This window comes from Salvelinus alpinus, chromosome 1 (genome assembly GCF_045679555.1).
Source record: "Salvelinus alpinus chromosome 1, SLU_Salpinus.1, whole genome shotgun sequence".
In the NCBI taxonomy this organism is placed as follows: Eukaryota; Metazoa; Chordata; class Actinopteri; order Salmoniformes; family Salmonidae; genus Salvelinus; species Salvelinus alpinus.
The window spans coordinates 71545157-71562623 of NC_092086.1; the positions used below are offsets into that span (position 1 = coordinate 71545157).

A 17467-nucleotide genomic window follows, 5' to 3' on the forward strand; every position below is an offset into this window, starting at 1 on the left:
AACAACAAATTACATATTGGTTTCTTTGCCCTGTAAGCAGTTTATAGACATGGTAAAACAGCAATCCATGCTTAGGTTTTGCCACTGTCTCTAAATGCTAAATCTTCAGCATGTTTGGCCCAAAACCAATGCAAGTGTAAAAGGCAATCAATATGTTGTTTTGCAATTTCGATGAACTATCCCTTTAACAGGCTCTGCTATGACATTGTATGCCAACTCAGGGTAACACGTCTGATGTTTCAGTCCGGGAAGAAAACGTACAGTGCCTTCGGAAAGTATTGACACCGCTTGACTTTTTTCACATTTTGTTGTGTATTCAACCCCTTTGTTATGGCAAGTTAAAATAAGTTCAGGAGTAAAAATGTGCATAACAAGTCACATAATAAGTTGCATGCAATAATCGTGTTTAACATGATTTTTGAACGACTACCTAAAACGCTATGTCTGGCACAAACCCAACACCTCTCATCACAATCTCTGTACCCCACACGTACAATTATCTGTAAGGTCCCTCAGTCGAGCACTGAATTTCTAACACAGATTCAACCACAAAGACCAGGGAGGTTTTCCAATTCATCGCAAAGAAGTGCACATATTGGTAGATGGGTAAAAAAAAAAGCAGACATTTAATATCCCTTTGAGGATGGTGAAGTTATTAATTACAATTTGGATGGTGTATCAATACACCCAGTCACTGCAAATATACAGGCGTCCTTCCTAACTCAGTTGCAGGAGAGAAGGAAATCGTTCAAAGATTTCAATTTGAGGTACATTTTGACTTCAGAACAGTTACAGAGTTAAATGGCTGTGATGTGAGAATGGATCAACAAGATTGTAGTTACTCCAACATACTAACTTTCATAAGAGTGAAAAGAAGGAAGCCTGTTCAGAATACAAATAAGGCACGGAAGTAAAACTGAAAACAAATGTGGCAAAAAACATATTTTATGTCCTGAATACAAAGCATTATGTTTGGGTCAAATCCAACACAGCACATCACTGAGTACCACTCTTCATATTTTCAAAAATGGTGGTGCTGCATCATTTTATGGGTATGCTTGTCATCTGCAAGTTTTTTAGGATAAAAATAAATGGAATAGAGCTAAGCACAGGCAAAATCCTAGAGGAAAACATGGTTGTTTGCTTTCCAACAGACACTGGGAGACAAATTCACCTTTCAGCAGGACAATAACCTAAAACACAAGGCCAAATATACACTAGATTTGCTTACCAAGACGACATTAAATGTTCCTGAGTGGCCTACTTACAGTGTTGACTTAAATTGACTTGAACATCTATGGCAAGATCAAGAACCAACTTGACAGAGCTTGTAAGAATTTCTAAAAGAAAATTTTGAAAAAATATTGAATGCATTTTGAAATCAGGCTGTAACACAACAACATGTGGAATAAGTCAAAGGGTATGAATACTTTCTGAAGGCACTGTAGAATAAAATACACTTAATTTCAAAGCAGCATGGGGGCTGAAGTATATAAATTCAACGTAGTCACAAATCCAAATATTGTACATCATCATGAACAAGTAGTCTACATTTCAAATACACATTCAGTGGTAGGAAATCACTTAGATTGCATTGCATAGGGGCTATACATCATCATCCTCACCCCTGCTACTGCTTTGTGTGGTCTGACACTTCTCACAGGTGAGCGATTACTCAGAGGCAAAAGAGGAAGCAGAAACCAGAGAGTCTGCCTCCTTTCATGCAAGAGAAAGATGAAAAGAAAGAAAGAATGAAAGAAAGGCAGAAAGAAAGACCGAAGGAAAGAGGGTAGCTGGTTGGGGAGAGTTTCGCCGAATCCCAGCACGTTAATGACACTTACATTCTTGTGTGAAACCAGCTCTGATCACCCTAGATTTGTATTCAAACTCCAGGGAATTATTGATTAAACACTCAGCTCATTAGAGAGCAGATCTGGGGCACGCCTAAATCAAAGGCAACATGCAGCTGGCACATCCTGAGTGCTTGGCAGAAAGAGATTAAGGGAGAGAAGGGGAGAGAGAGAGCAGCATCTGTCAATGATCTCTCTGTCACCCCTTAACATGCTCAATATGCACTTCCATACACTTCATATGTAACATATTACATGATACAGATACAAAATAAGGCCTATCGTCATCACCACCACTTCAATGCAATACTTAGACATTGGACATCACCACCGCGGCCTTCTATCACCACTACTGCCTTCGCTGCTTTCACTTCATTAGCGTCATCCGTTCTTCTTCCCTCCCAGGGGTAAATTAGGAGAGGTATAGCTCTCTACATGCAGACAAATGCCTTATACGGCACGTTGGCAGCAGCAGGGGAGTTAGAGAAAGAGTGTGTGATGGAGATGGAGTTTGAGAGAGCTAGCTGACTTCATTAGGGCATGACTTGGCCTCTTTGCTCATTACTCATCCCTCACAGCTGGGGGAGGACTGATTAGAGCCTTGGCAATTGCTTTCACTTTTGTCAGCCATCTTTGTTCAGCACAGTTACAATGAGACTGGTAGAGCCAAAGATTGTCCATTATATTGACAAGATAGTCAAGTGACCGCTGTAACAATGGTAATACATGTCCTCAAAGATGAAAGGCAGCCGGTAGAAGGCGAGATCACATGGGACCATTATAACCAATGAGAGGGAGGATACAACAGGCCATAGATATAGATAGAGGACTCATCTTTCGATCTGTGCCATTATAGCGTTTGTGACAGCATGGGCAGCGCCATTGAGGCTACCTTGCACTTCTTCATTGGCTGATTGCTCCCAACTCATAGGAATCCCCACCCAGTTAACTACTTTATAATGGTGGAAGCCCAGTGGCATCGCGCAATTTCAAGCATTGAGCATTGCATTTACAGACGTACAAATATCATAAGCCCCCAAAAATGGTGAGAGGTCAGCATTCCTTGGTTCTATGATATTTGTGCATCTGTAACTTTCTCACTCATCATTATTCATGATTCATTCAGGACTATGCATAATTATGGTAGCATCAACATTAATGTACAAGTAATTAAAGACATATTCTATTCTTATTTACAATAAAAGTGACTCCAAAACGACACAATACATTATTTGTCATTCATTTCTATTGGGCACAAAATAATATTAAACACAACCAAAACTAACAGCAAATGCATCCAAAAATGTAGTAGTCTCAAGCTTGATGTAATCATTGCATGCTAGAAATATGGGACCAAATACTAAACTTTTGACTACTTTAATACACATATAAGTGAATACATAGTCCTAAAATGGGAGGACTAATCAAATCAAAGTTTATTTGTCACGTGCACCGAATACAACAGGTGTAGACCTTACAGTGGAATGCGTACTTACAGGCTCTAACCAATAGTGCAAAAAAGGTATCAGGTGAACAATAGGTAAGTAAAGAAATAAAAACAACAGTAAAAAGACAGTGAAAAATAACAGTAGCGAGGCTATATACAGTAGCGAGGCTACATACAGACACCGGTTAGTCAGGCTGATTGAGGTAGTATGTACATGTAGATACGGTTAAAGTGACTATGTATATATGATGGACAGAGAGTAGCAGTAGCGTAAAAGAGGGGTTGGGAGGGGGCACACAATGCAAATAGTCCGGGTTTTCATTTGATTACCTGTTCAGGAGTCTTATGGCTTGGGGGTAAAAACTGTTCAGAAGCCTTTTTGTCCTAGACTTGGCACTCCGGTACCGCTTGCCACGCGGTAGTAGAGAGAACAGTCTATGACTGGGGTGGCTGGTGTATTTGACAATGTAGAGGTCCTGGATGGCAGGCAGCTTAGCCCCAGTGATATACTGGGCCGTACGCACTACCCTCTGTAGTGCCTTGCGGTCGGAGGCCGAGCAATTGCCGTACCAGGCAGCGATGCAACCAGTCAGGATGCTCTCGATGTTGCAGCTGTAGAACCTTTTGAGGATCTCAGGACCCATGCCAAATCTTTTTCGTTTCCTGAGGGGGAATAGGCCCTCAGGAAAACCTCTTCACGACTGTCTTGGTGTGTTTGGACCATTCTAGTTTGTTGGTGATGTGGACACCAAGGAACTTGAAGCTCTTTCAGGAGGACTATGTACATAAAGTGATGTAATTTCTTAACAGTTCACCCGATATCAATGAAAATACCCTCAAATTAATGCTGACAGTCTGCACTTTAACTTCATAGTCATTGTATAATTTGTAATTCAAAGAACTGGAGTAGAGAGCCACATTTTTTTTTATAATGATCACTGTCCCAATACTTTTGGAGCTCACTGTATATACTTTTAAGTAACTTCAAGAATAGTTTAAAAAGTGAAAGAGTAAATAAAGTACAGGCTACAACAACCTTCACCTTGACCAAAATCTGCACAATACATTTATCAAATATTTTCAAATCTGAAGATGAAGATCCGAAATGTGAAACATCCCCCACAGCTTGAACGGATACAGTGAGAATAAATGGTCACATTGAAATTTGAAGTCATTTTTAAGTCATTTCATGAAGGTGATGTAATGGTGGAGTACCAGTCAATATTTATACATTATCAGTACTCTAAAATCAAGTCATAATGGGGCAATTTCCTCCCTGAGTTTCCACGCTAAATTTACATTTACATTTTTTTGTTGTTATTGTTGGTTATTGACAATGTGGAGTCTCAGGATATTGTGATGTTGGAAGAAAAATAATCTTTGTGTTTTTATTTCTTCCCTATCCACTAATGAGACCAGCAAGGAGACAATAATGTCAGGTTGACAACCTGCATTTGGTTTGCTTTCAGTCTCATTTGTGGCACCCTATTCCCTATTTAGTGAAAAAAATAGAGAATAGGGTGCCATTTTGGATGTGGCCTAAGACAAGGAACCCAACAGCATGAAAAGGCAGGCAGGCAGTTGAGGACAGATGGCTAACAGTAGCGGCTTGTCTTAGATAATAATGTAAATGTGCTTGTTTATGATATGTTGTGCCAGTGACAGCTGTAGTGTTTGTTGATTTAGCATCACAGACCGAGAGATATTGAAAATGGTCCCCTGTATTGCACCAGTCGGCGCAGAAAGGAGCCCCATGAATTATTCACTGCATTTGGTTTGCTTTCAGTCTTTCTTGGTCAGCGTTTCAAATGGCACCCTATTCCCTATAGGGTGTGCTACTTTTGAACAGATCCATTTGGTCCCAGGTCAAAAGTAGTGCACTAAATAGGGAATAGGCTCCCATTTGGGACACAGAATCAGACTCTGGATGAGCATCAGGTGACACCAACCGCACACACATTTTAGAGGTATGCACCAGCTATGCAACAGGCCTTGGGAACTCCACATAAAATACTGACCAGTGCGGTGAGTTCACCCTACCACCCTCCCAGGTCTTGTGATGTGTCGTCCGTGATGTCAGAAATGAGGGAACCAGCTGGCACTTTTGCAATGGGTCGGCAAAGGAGCTAATACTGCGTGACTCATTACACGGGCCTAATTCACAACATCAGCAGTGATGTTTGGTCTCCGAAGCCAAGTTAGACCCCAGAGAGAGCAAGGGAAGCGAGAGAGAGAGAGAGAAAGAGAGAGGGGGGTTGAGAGAGGGGGAGAGTGACAGGGAGAGAGAGAGAGATGGGGCCCTCCTTTCCAGTAACCCCATCATCATTTCTACCATGTTTGTGAATGTGGCACGGCCTAATGGCTCCAAATTGACGATTTAACGTGGCCAGTCTCATGAGCTGGCCTAAATAGAGGTGGACTAAGCACCCCCTCCTTTAATTACTGCCGCTGGATGCAAAAAGCCCACTCTCCTCCCCTTCTTTCTCTATTTCTCTCTCTCCACACTAGAGCCTTGTTTTTTGTCACCAAATTACATTTTCTTTCTCTCCCCTTGATTCACTGACCCCTTAGGAGGGACCAAGTCATTCAGTTCTGTAGATGGGGAAAATTGCCAGGAAAAAATTGCTATTTAATTTAGGAAATAAACTGAGGGGAAGGATGACTTGGGGAAAATGTGATTTTCCCATTTTCAAATGTACCTGGATCTGGTTGTGAGATCTTAAGATGGCCGCCTCGCAGGAATTGGTGGCCGGGACCGATTAATCACTTTGTGGGTTCACTGGCAGTGCCACATTTGTGCCTTCACCCTCGCACTCTAACCCTCCAAACTTTAAGATGGATGACTTAATACATCCTCTTCTTCACGTCAGCTGTTAGCATACACTTAGCACACACATGCAGAGCTGTCGGCGTATCCTTCTTGAAAGTTCTACGCTATGTTCTAAGTTCTATGGTATGGCACGCACAACCCAACATCCAGATAAAAACGTGTCCAGGGCAGGATTTTGCAGGCAAGAGAAAACGTTTTCTTCTGGAGATTTGGTTAGGGACAAATTATCTTCTACCAGCCTAAGTTTTCTACCTCCTCTTTAGGCTTTCACCCTCATTTCCCCCACATTTATCCATGCCATTGTAGCCCTTCACTCGCTTGAAATTGAATTGAAAGAGTCAGTAACAAGTCTCCACCGCCAACAAACAGCACTGAAGGAGATTGGCAGCACATCTGTGTCTGTGTGCGTCACATTCGCAGCAGGAGGACTTGCCAGTGTTTGCCTGTCACACCGTAACACCTTGCCTTAGTGAACGTTACCTCTCCAGATAAGGGAGATGCCACTGAAGTTATTTAAACGGGGTCCCTAAGCCCGAGATAATGTACAATTTGTTTCACCGCTCTGGCTGGAGACTCCGGAGGGGCACAGTGTCAACTGATGTACAGGCAGGAGGAGAATGGAAGAGAATGAAGACATTCTTTCAGTCTCTCGTGCCGGCAAGGATTTGTTGTGCCAAATACGAAGTAGGAAGAAAAATACTTGTGGCCATGCCTCCCATCCCTCCTCTGTGAATCCATGACAGATCTAAAGCAATTAACAAGTTTTCACTGCTAAAGACATTTCAAAGCTGGCAACAGCCATCAGCCAAGTTTTAATTAGGAGGAAACGTGAATAATCTGTTTAAATTAGTTTATCCGTCCAAAAATTAAATATGTTGTAGTAAATAGGAGGGTTATCGACAGAATTAATTAGACTGACTAGATTCTGATAGTAGTTACAGTATCCCGACAAAGATTCCAATGTGTTAAGATGAGGTGGTTTGGGTTATTCCACACATCAATCAGATTGATTGGTCTGGTGAGAAGTGAGTTAAACACAGTCCTAAACAATCCACCATCTGTGGATGCTTGAAAACATCTCATTAAGGTGTTTTTCACTGCTAATTAACATGTCACAGACAATGTATAAGGCACATCATATAAGGTGTGACCAGAACCAGATTCATTCCCCACAAATAATGGCTCCTCTCGGAGATTCAGATGTTATTCACTCCTTAATAATGTGTATTTGAGGCCATTCATTTATTATTCACTGCTAATTAACACGCAATAGACAATGATGCCCTTCATATGAGGTGTGATCAGATTCATTCCACACAAAGACTGGCTCCTCTTTGAGATGCATTCAATTTAAGTAATAATATCCGAGAAGCCTGTGTTTGGAGGATATAGGCATGGGTGTTGTCAGACCCGAGACGAAACAGCGGCATTGAGGGAATAACAGCAAAGTAGCTGCATTTGCATTTGTTTAAGCTGTTTTCAAGTTACATATATTTGGATACATTAATAAGAATGATCTAATGATGCGTGATTTCACCAGGCACAGAAAATGTGTGTTCTTGTCAGGACACTGTTGTTCAGAGGAGCTAGTCAACAACACACAATCTTTTTTTATTTTACCAGGTACGTTGACTGAGAACACATTATCATTTACAGCAACGACCTGGGAAATAGTTACAGGGGAGAGGAGGGGGGATGAATGAGCCAATTGTAAACTGGGGATGATTAGGTGACCGTGATGTTATGAGGACCAGATTGAAAATTTAGCCTGGACACTGGGGTTAACACCCCTACTCTTATGATAATGGACATGGGACCTTTAGTGACCACAGAGAGTCAGGACACCCATTTAACTTCTCTAGGGTAGGAGGCAGCATTTTCATGTTTGGATGAAAAGCATACACAAATTCAACTGCCCTCTACTCATCCCCAGAAGATAAGATATGCATATAATTAGTATATTTGGATAGAAAACACTCTGAAGTTTCTAAAACTGTTTGAATCATGTCTGTGAGCAAAACAGAACTTATTTAGCGAAACCCCGAGGACAAACCATTCAGATTTTTTTTTTTTTAGGTCACTGTCTTTTCAATGAGTTTCATTGGGAAATTAGATTTCTAAGCGAATTGCTTGCAGTTCCTACGGCTTCCACTGGATGTCAACAGTCCTGAGAAATAGGTTGAGGTTATTCCTTTGTGTAATGAAGAAATAGGGCCATCTTGAAGTCGAGTCACTCCAGGTGTCCTGTTTGATTGAAGCGCATGTGCAGAAGGCATGCTACATTTCATTTTAATCCTGTATTGAACACAGATCATCCCGTCTTCAATTTTATCGATTACTAACGTTAAAAAATACCTAAAGTTGTATTACAAACGTAGTTTGACATTTTTGGGCAAAGTTTACAGGTAACCTTTGAGATATTTTGTCGTCACGTTTGAGCAAGTTGGAACCTGTGCTTTTCTGGATCAAACGCTCCAAATAAATGTACATTTTGGATATATATCGACGGAATTAATCGAACAAAAGGACCATTTGTGATGTTTATGGGACATACTGGAGTGCCAACAGCAGAAGCTCGTCAAAGGTAAGGCATGATTTATATTTTTATTTCTGCGTTTTGTGTCGCGCCTGCAGGGTTGGAATATGCTTCTCGCTTTGTTTACTATTGTGCTATCCTCAGATAATAGCATCGTATGCTTTCGCCGAAAAGCCTATTTGAATTCTGACATGTTGGCTGGATTCACAACCAGTGTAGCTTTAATTTGGTATCTTTCATGTGTGATTTAATGAAAGTTTGATTTTATAGTAATTTTCATAGTAATTAATTTGAATATGGCGCTCCGCATTTTCTCAGGCTTTTTACCAAATGAGACAGTAGCGTCTTGCCTAAACTCAGATTTTTGGATATAAATATGAACTTTACCGAACAACAAATACATGTATTGTGTAACATGAAGTCCTATGAGTGTCATCTGATGAAGATCATCAAAGGTTAGTGATTAATTTTATCTATATTTCTGCTTTTTGTTACTGCTCTCTTTAGCTGGAAAAATGGCTGTCTTTTTCTGTGACTTGGCTCATACCTAACATAATCGTTTGGTGTGCTTTCGTCGTAAACCTTTTGGAAATCGAACACTTTGGCTGGATTTACAACAAGTGTAGCTTTAAAATGGTGTAAAATACTTGCATGTTTGAGGAATTTAAATTATGGGATTTCTGTTTTTTTTTATTTGGCGCCCTGCAGTTTCACTGGCTGTTGACGAGGTGGGACGCTACCGTTCCACATACCCTAGAGAAGTTAACGTCCCATCCGAAAGACAGCACCCTACACAGGGTAATTTTAGACCAGATGAAAGGGTGCCTCCTACTGGCCCAATCACTTCAAACTGAAGCTTGAAAGACTGCAAACTATCTGCATTTCGTTTCGTTTGACCTGTTTTCTATTGGCATTTCTTTGTGTGTCCATAAAAAATTATGCTAGCTGATTATTTCGATTGGCTGAAAAAAGCTGCCTGCCTGCCTATCTTGTCCAGACTCCCGACCCCTACACGTTTATTGCTATGGGACAGCTGGAGATTGAATTAAAAAAATGAAACAATGCTGCAAATGTCAGCGAGACAGACCTCAAGTTTTATACAGATCTCCGCTATTGAAAACCAATTGCTAGTCTAAAAGAAATGGGAGATAATGTCTAGATGCTTTTTACAGTGGAGTTTGTCTGGCTGGGCTGATGAGACAGTGGATTGCACAGTGAGATGGAACAGAGTGTATAGGCATTTCAAAGTCATAGATTTAGCCAGTGGCAACTTGTGGAATAGACACCAGATGGAATGCGGTTTTAACCAATCAGCATCCAGGATTATGTGTGCCTAAATTTGTCCTTAATTTATCAAATTAATTATGTGCAAAATAAGGTGTTATTGAAGATTTAAAAACACCTTACAACACCCCTTAAACGGGGTTTACAGGGTATTTAAGTGGTAAAACGCCACAAATCATGCATATTTCACATTAATTTCACTTAGTTTCAAAATAAATCCATTAAAGAGAAACATCAAGGATATTTTAAGATGCAGAATGGGTATGTACTTTACACATGCTTACATTTTCCAGGTTAGGTGCTCTGAATTAAAATACATCGAACGACACTGGAGAAACACCTCAATTCAGTTCACTTTAAAGAAGTAAAAAAAACATCAGTGATACTCTATCCTTTAGATTAAAAAAAAAAGTCTTAAATTGACGTTAACAGATTTTATTTAGCAGGTGAAAGCCTTATTATATATATTCTTTGCTTCCCTGAAATGGACTTAAATGCTTTTGGGGGCTGTAGTGAACATATTGCCAACCACTTTTCCTTGCCCCCCCCCCCACTGCTCACTTCAAGTGTCTCTTCTCTCTCTCTGACCTTACCCTCTCTATCTCCGTTTCTTCCATCTCTGCACTTTCTCTTCCTCTCTTCCCCCCTCTCTCTACTCTCTTCCTCGCTCTCCCCTCACTCTAATTGCTCTATCATCTTCCACTCTCTCTCTACTCTCTCTTGTCTTTCCCTCCCTCCCTTTACTCTCGTCCCCATTTCTTACCCTCTCCTCTGCTCAACTGTACCCCTCCTCTCTTTCCCTCTCTCTCTCTCATCTCTTCTCTGTGTCTCTTCCACTCCCTCTACTCATTTCAGGGCACACACAAGTGCTTTTCCACCACAAATACTGTCTCTCCTGTAAAACAGACACAACACAGATACAGTGGTTGCATTAAAACATGTAGTATTGTTCACATTGTTTTAAAACTGTTAGATGTATAATGAAATTGAATTATTTTAATAACAGAAAAAAAGTGCTGACTTGGTTTTGACATACAGCAGTCAATACTGTATCTCGAATAAGATAAGGGTAGGTAAAGGTCTGGGTACCAAACTTACTTCATATTTACTCCTGAAGTCTGGGGTGACATTAATTAACCTCAGCTTTGTGGAGTAGTCGTTAGCCGTGTATGAAACAAAAGGAAAATGAACTGGAGATTATTTCAACAGGTTACTAAAAATAGACCCAGTGTTTCCTCCAAGCGCATTCGGTAGCGGTGGCCCACCACTGCAATATATGCTGCAAAAAAATATTTGAGATTGAAATGAGATTTGCTCCATTACTTTCCTATCTCATAATTTCAAGAGTAAGGCTCATACAGTGCATTTAGGAAAGTATTCAGACCTCGTGACTTTTCCCTAATTTTGTTAAGTTACAGCCTTATTCTAAAATGGATTAAAAACGTATTCCCCTCATTAACTTCTCTGGGATAGGTGGCAGTATTTTCACGTCTGGATGAAAAGCGTGTCCAAAGTAAACTGCCTGCTACCCAGGCCCAGAAGTTAATATATGCATATTATGAGGAGATTCGGATAGAAAACACTCTGAAAACACTCAGTTTCTAAAACTGTTTGAATCATGTCTGTGACTATAACAGAACTTATTTGGCAGGCAAAACGCCGAGGACAAACCATTCAGATAAAAAAAAATTGAGGTCACTCTCTTTTCAATGGGTTTCATTGGGAATCCAGATTTCTGAGGGACCTTCTTGCAGTTCCTATCGCTTCCACTGGATGTCAACAGTCTTTAGAAATTGGTTAAGGTTTTTCCTTTGAGAAATGAAGAAGTAGCCATGTTCAGAATGAGGCTCGAGGGAAGTGTACTCTTTGTTAGAGGCGCGTGACCTGAAAGCTAGCTACACTTTGTTTTCCTCCGGTATCATCCCGTCTTCAATTTGATCGATTATTTCCGTAAAAAAAATACCTAAAGTTGTATTTCAAAAGTAGTTTGAAATGTTTGGACAGAGCTTACAGGTAACTTTTGTAGTCATGTTGCGCGAGTTGGAACCAGTGTTTTTCTGGATCAAACGCGCCAAATAAATGGACATTTTGGATATATATCGACGGAATTAATCGAACAAAAGGACCATTTGTGATGTTTATGGAACATATTGGAGTGCCAACAGAAGAAGCTCGTCAAAGGTAAGGCATGAACTATATCTTTATTTCTGCGTTTTGTGTCGCGCCTGGAGGGTTGATTTATGATGGTCTGTGTTTGTTTGCTTGGGTGCTATCCTCAGATAATAGCATCATTTGCTTTCGCCGTAAAGCATTTTTTAAATCTGACACTGGCTGGATTCACAACAAGTGTAGCTTTAATTTGGTATATTTAATGTGTGATTTCATGAAAGTTACATTTTTGTAGTAATTTATTTGAATTTGGCACTCTGCATTTTCACTGGATGTTGGCCAGTTTGGGACGCTAGCGTCCCCCATATCCCAGAGAGGTTAATGTCCCATCTGAAAGGCGACGCTCTACACAGGGCAATGTCCCCAATCACTGGCCTGGGGCATTGGGATATCTTACTTTAGACCAGAGGAAAGAGTGCATCCTACTGGCCCTCCAACACAACTTTGAGCAGCATCTTGTCACCCATCCAGGGACCGACCCTTCATGGGAGATGTTACCAGATCCATTTCTCACATAGCGCCTGGCCAGGTGGCGGGCTGAAACCGACATGCCCCTGCTGACTATCATTAGGTAATGATGGATACCTCGCTAGCATCCTGCCATGCTACGAAACACCAGACAGACATGGCCCAGTGGCCCACAACGCCAATCCCTCGAACCACCACAGCTCAAGAGAAGAGAAGAAGAAGAGGAAGAAGAGAGAGGGGGGACCGTTCAAATTCAGATTGGATGAGCTGGAATTTTCTCTCCACCGTCTAGTGTTCTGAATCCACCGTGACAGCAGAAAATTCAGAAAAATGGCAAAGGAGGAGGCAAGCTGAACGTACAAATGGTCTCCAATCGTCGTTTCTATTATATTGTTCATTTGTTTGGGTTTTGATGCTGTAATCATTCTTGGGCTGTACACAAATTAGCTGAGCTTTATTCAAGCTTGTTTATACAACAGATAGCATTTGTATCGTGCCGATTTCTATCCGTTTGGAGAGAAAAAAAGATTGCTCAAACGAAAATGTTCCCCAACAGAGAATCATCATCCTTTTGTGTTAGATAAATATTTCAAGCAAATTAATAGAGGGGAATGTCACTATCTAGGTTTCTGTCCAACTATTTAATGTGGATGAATTACCTGATGCATGTCAAACCCCCTAGAGTTGATGTCCGCGCCCCCGCGGAAATCCAATTAGCATAATACAAAAATACCCATAAAAATCGGTCAGTTTAAATGTTTTTTTGCATTGGATGCATCTCAATCCACCGCATCTGCCGATGTCCCACCTTTGCATCTGCGGTGAAGGGTAACAGAGCTTGAGCTGTGTTTGTCAGACCATGAGACATACCGAAATCGGTCTTCTCACAAAATCGTCTGTAGCGTCCGAGTATGACCCCTCTGTGGAAAGGTGAGACTCTCACGAACACGGTTGTCAGTTGTTTTGCTCTAGGATGCCAACAGGCCTCACAAGACTCATCTGAAGGTCCCCCGGTACCAGTTGAAAAAATGTATGGAAGAGTATATGGAGACTGTTTAGTGACAATAATAAGAGGTTAAATACATGTAAAAAATATATATTTCCTGATCTTTTTATATCTCTCAGAAATATGACAGATATTTTTTGGGAGGGACCATCTGTTGTTCCATGTAGTGAATATGTTATTCATTGCGTTTGTATGAGCTAATAGCAATAAGGTCAAATAAAAATGTTCATCAAATATATATATAAATATTATACTACCGTTCAAAGGTTTGGGGTCACTTAGAAATTTCCTTGTTTTTGAAAGAAAAGCAATTTTTTTGTCCATTAAAATAACATCAAATTGATCAGAAATACAGTGTAGACGTGGTTAATGTTGTAAATGACTATTGTAGCTGGAAACAGCAGATTTTTAATGGAATATCTACATAGGCGTACAGAGGTCAATTATCAGCAACCATCACTCCTGTGTTCCAATGGCACGTTGTGTTAGCTAATCCAAGTTGATCATTTTAAAAGGCTAATTCGTCATTAGAAAACCCAATCATGTTAGCACAGCTGAAACTGTTGTCCTGATTAAAGAAGCAATAAAACTGGCCATCTTTAGACTAGTTGAGTATCTGGAGCGTCAGCATTTGTGGGTTCGATTACAGGCTCAAAATGGCCAGAAACAAAGTACCTTCTTCTGAAACTTCTCAGTATATTCTTGTTCTGAGAAATGAAGGCTATTCCATGAGAGAAATTGCCAAGAAACTGAAGATCTTGTAAAACGCTGCGTACTACTCTCTTCACAGAACAGCGCAAACTGGCGATCAATGTTTGTCACTAAAGTACAGCAGACTACCTTTCCCTCTCCAATCTAGCGCTTGTTTATATAGCCTGGGCCACTTTGACATTAAATAAGAGGCAGATTGGTAGGACGGGAGGATGTTGGGATGAGGGATAACAATATCAGCTTGCTATGTATGAGAAGACATCAATCACCATAGCAAGGTTACAGTGACAAAAAAACTGCCACTGTTGGGGGGAAGAGTTCAGGGAGTTTGGGACGTCAATGTGCAATGGCTCTATGGCTGCAGGCAAGAGGCGGTCTCGTAGACGAGGTGGTGTGTGCTGCTTCTCCTCAGTTTGATTGATATTTTATTGCTCGGCACAGGGGGTGAATACGTCTGGAGTAAAGGCTAATCCATGACAAAAGATTGACATTAATAACCGCTAAACTCCTGAGGGGAGGGAAAATCCTTTTTGCTCTGAAAAACACTGGTTAATCAGCCCGAAGGCAGCCAGAGGTTCACACAGGACATATAGATGTATGTAGCGAGGGTTAACTTCATGTTTTATTTAGCAATCTTTCACGGCACACCAAGGTTGATCTTAGCCTGTAATTCACTTTCATCCAACATGATGCCTGTGCTGACAAACTGCCTGGGAGCTCCTCAGTGGTGAAACTCCTCCTCCTTCAATCAGTGGTGAACCAGGTGGAACAAATCTTCCAGGCAATCAGGGCGTGCCAGCACCTGGCTCTGCTGTTGTCTTTAGACCGCAGTGAAAGGAGCATTTATAACACCACAAGACCAAGGAAACTTCATCTTTGTGATCAAGGTGACTGTGCAAGTCCAAGCCCTCCACAAAACTGTGAAAGACAGCCGGTAAGCGCCATATTAGCCATGCTTGGCTAGACTGACTTAAGCAGTGCACTGCTAATGATACTCTGGAAAACACAGACTCTTAACTCTTAACTTTGATAGGACTTTTGCAGTGGTATTTATAACTTCAAAATGTTGTTTGTGGGGTATAAAGGAAAAGTAAGAAGAGCCAAATTCATTGTTGACAAAGAACTTGTTTGAAATGGTTAAAAGTAATTTAAACTTTGTAGAAATCTTAGTAAACCAAGTTCTTAATTCAGTAACAAATATATAGTCTAAAAAATCTTTGGCTAAAAAATGTAAGATTTGTCTGCTTAAAACTACTGATTAGAAAATAAATGTAATTTTTTACTACTAAAAATATTTTGAATGTATTTGGCTAAAATGCAAATTTAGAGAAAATATACGGATTCTGCTCATTTGATTAAAAATGGTGGGTTTCTATTTTGGGAAACATTTGCTTAAAAGTGGAAACCTTGTGTTTTATGGTGGCAGAAATGTGTTTATCTGGGGTGAATGTGGATAATTTTGTGTATTTGATTGTGCTGTCAACTCAAATAGTAACTTGTATTTGTCATCTCTTTTTTGAGGTTTTTCACCTGTTTACTGCCAACCAAAGAATGGTAAATAAAAGACAAACAACTGATTCCATGGCTGTTTATTGAGTGAAATCCAGTTAAAATCTTCATGTGGAGGGACTGTCCTTTTCAAGTGGGGAATTGCACAAGAAAGAGGTCAACTTGACAATGCCTGTGAATTGAAGTTTACAGTTCACTTTGCATTTTTCCTCTGAAAAGCTATTGATCGAGTTAGCATGCAAAAACCTTTTTGCAGAGGTATTCGACAGGCACTTTGGAAAATGTCAATGATGAGCTCAGTATAATTTTTTTCAAATTACAAATCACACACATTGATTAGAATAAATAACTGGAAAACGTTTATGGATAATGATAGAATTTGCAGATATGTATATTTTACTATATATTTTACTAAAGAGACATGTCAAAGAAAACACTTGTGAAATTTACCCCCAGCCCTCAATATAATGTCGATAGCTGGGATGGCTTATAATACTTCATAATATAAGGGAAATAGCCAGTCAGTTGTACAACTGAATGCATTCAACTGAAATGTGTCTTCCGCATTTAACCCAACCCCTCTGAATCAGAGAGGTGCGGGGGGCTGCCTTAATCGACATCCACGTCATCGGTGCCCGGGGAACAGTGTGTTAACTGAGCAGACACTGGCACTCCAGGTCATATGTTCCCTAATACAGAGGCTGTAGATAAACTATTTTGTGACTTTTATTCAGTACTGAAAGACTGATGTCTGCCCACGATTATAAAACCGCCTGCAAAAATAAGGGCTTTCAAAAGCATGTTCAGATCTGGCAGCCGACATGAGGAGAGACGAGACAAAACTAGACAGTTTTAGAATTGTGTGTTGTAGAACAACTGACCAACACTTTTGTTAGACTTCAGTGCGGCTTTTGACATATTCGATCATAGTCTGCTGCTGGAAATACCTATGTGTTATGGCTTTACACTTCCTGCTATATTGTGGATAAAGAGTACCCTGTCTAACAAAACACAGAGGGTTTTCCCTTAATGGAAGCCTAACCAACTTAATCCAGGTAGAATCTGTTCAGGCCCTTACTTTTTTCAATCTTTACTAATGACATGCCACTGGGTTTGAGTAAAGCCAGTGTGTCTGTGTATGCAGATGACTCAACACTATACACGTCAGCGACTGAAATGACTGCAACACTTAACAAAGAACTGCAGTTAGTGTCAGAGTGGGTGGCAAGGAATAAGTTAGTCCTAAATATTTCAGAAACTAAAAGCATTGTATTTGGGACAAATCATTCACTAAACCCTAAACCTCAGCTAAATCTTGTAATGAATAATGTGGAAAATGAGCAAGTTGAGGTGACTAAACTGCTTGGTGTATCCCTGGATTGTAAACTGTCATGGTCAAAACATATTGATGATGTACAACAGTAGCTAAGATGGGGAGAAGTGTGTCCATAATAAAGCGCTATTCTGTCTTCTTAACAGGTCCTAGAGAGCCTAGCTTTGTTGCAACTGGACTACTGTTCAGTCAAGTGGTCAGGTGCCACAGAGGGATTTAGGGAAATTGCAATTTGCTCAGAACAGGGCAGCACGGCTGGCTGTACACAGAGAGCAAACATTAATAATATGCATGTCAATCTCTCCTGGCTCAAAGTGGAGGAGA

General features: G+C 40.5%; 1 protein-coding gene across 2 annotated transcripts in view; it reads right to left on the reverse strand.

The window, feature by feature from the left end:
- The window catches only part of LOC139584664 (kin of IRRE-like protein 3), a 307744-nt gene that overhangs the window by 107109 nt on the left and 183168 nt on the right, over nt 1–17467 (reverse strand). The gene's annotated exons all lie outside the window — the stretch shown is intronic.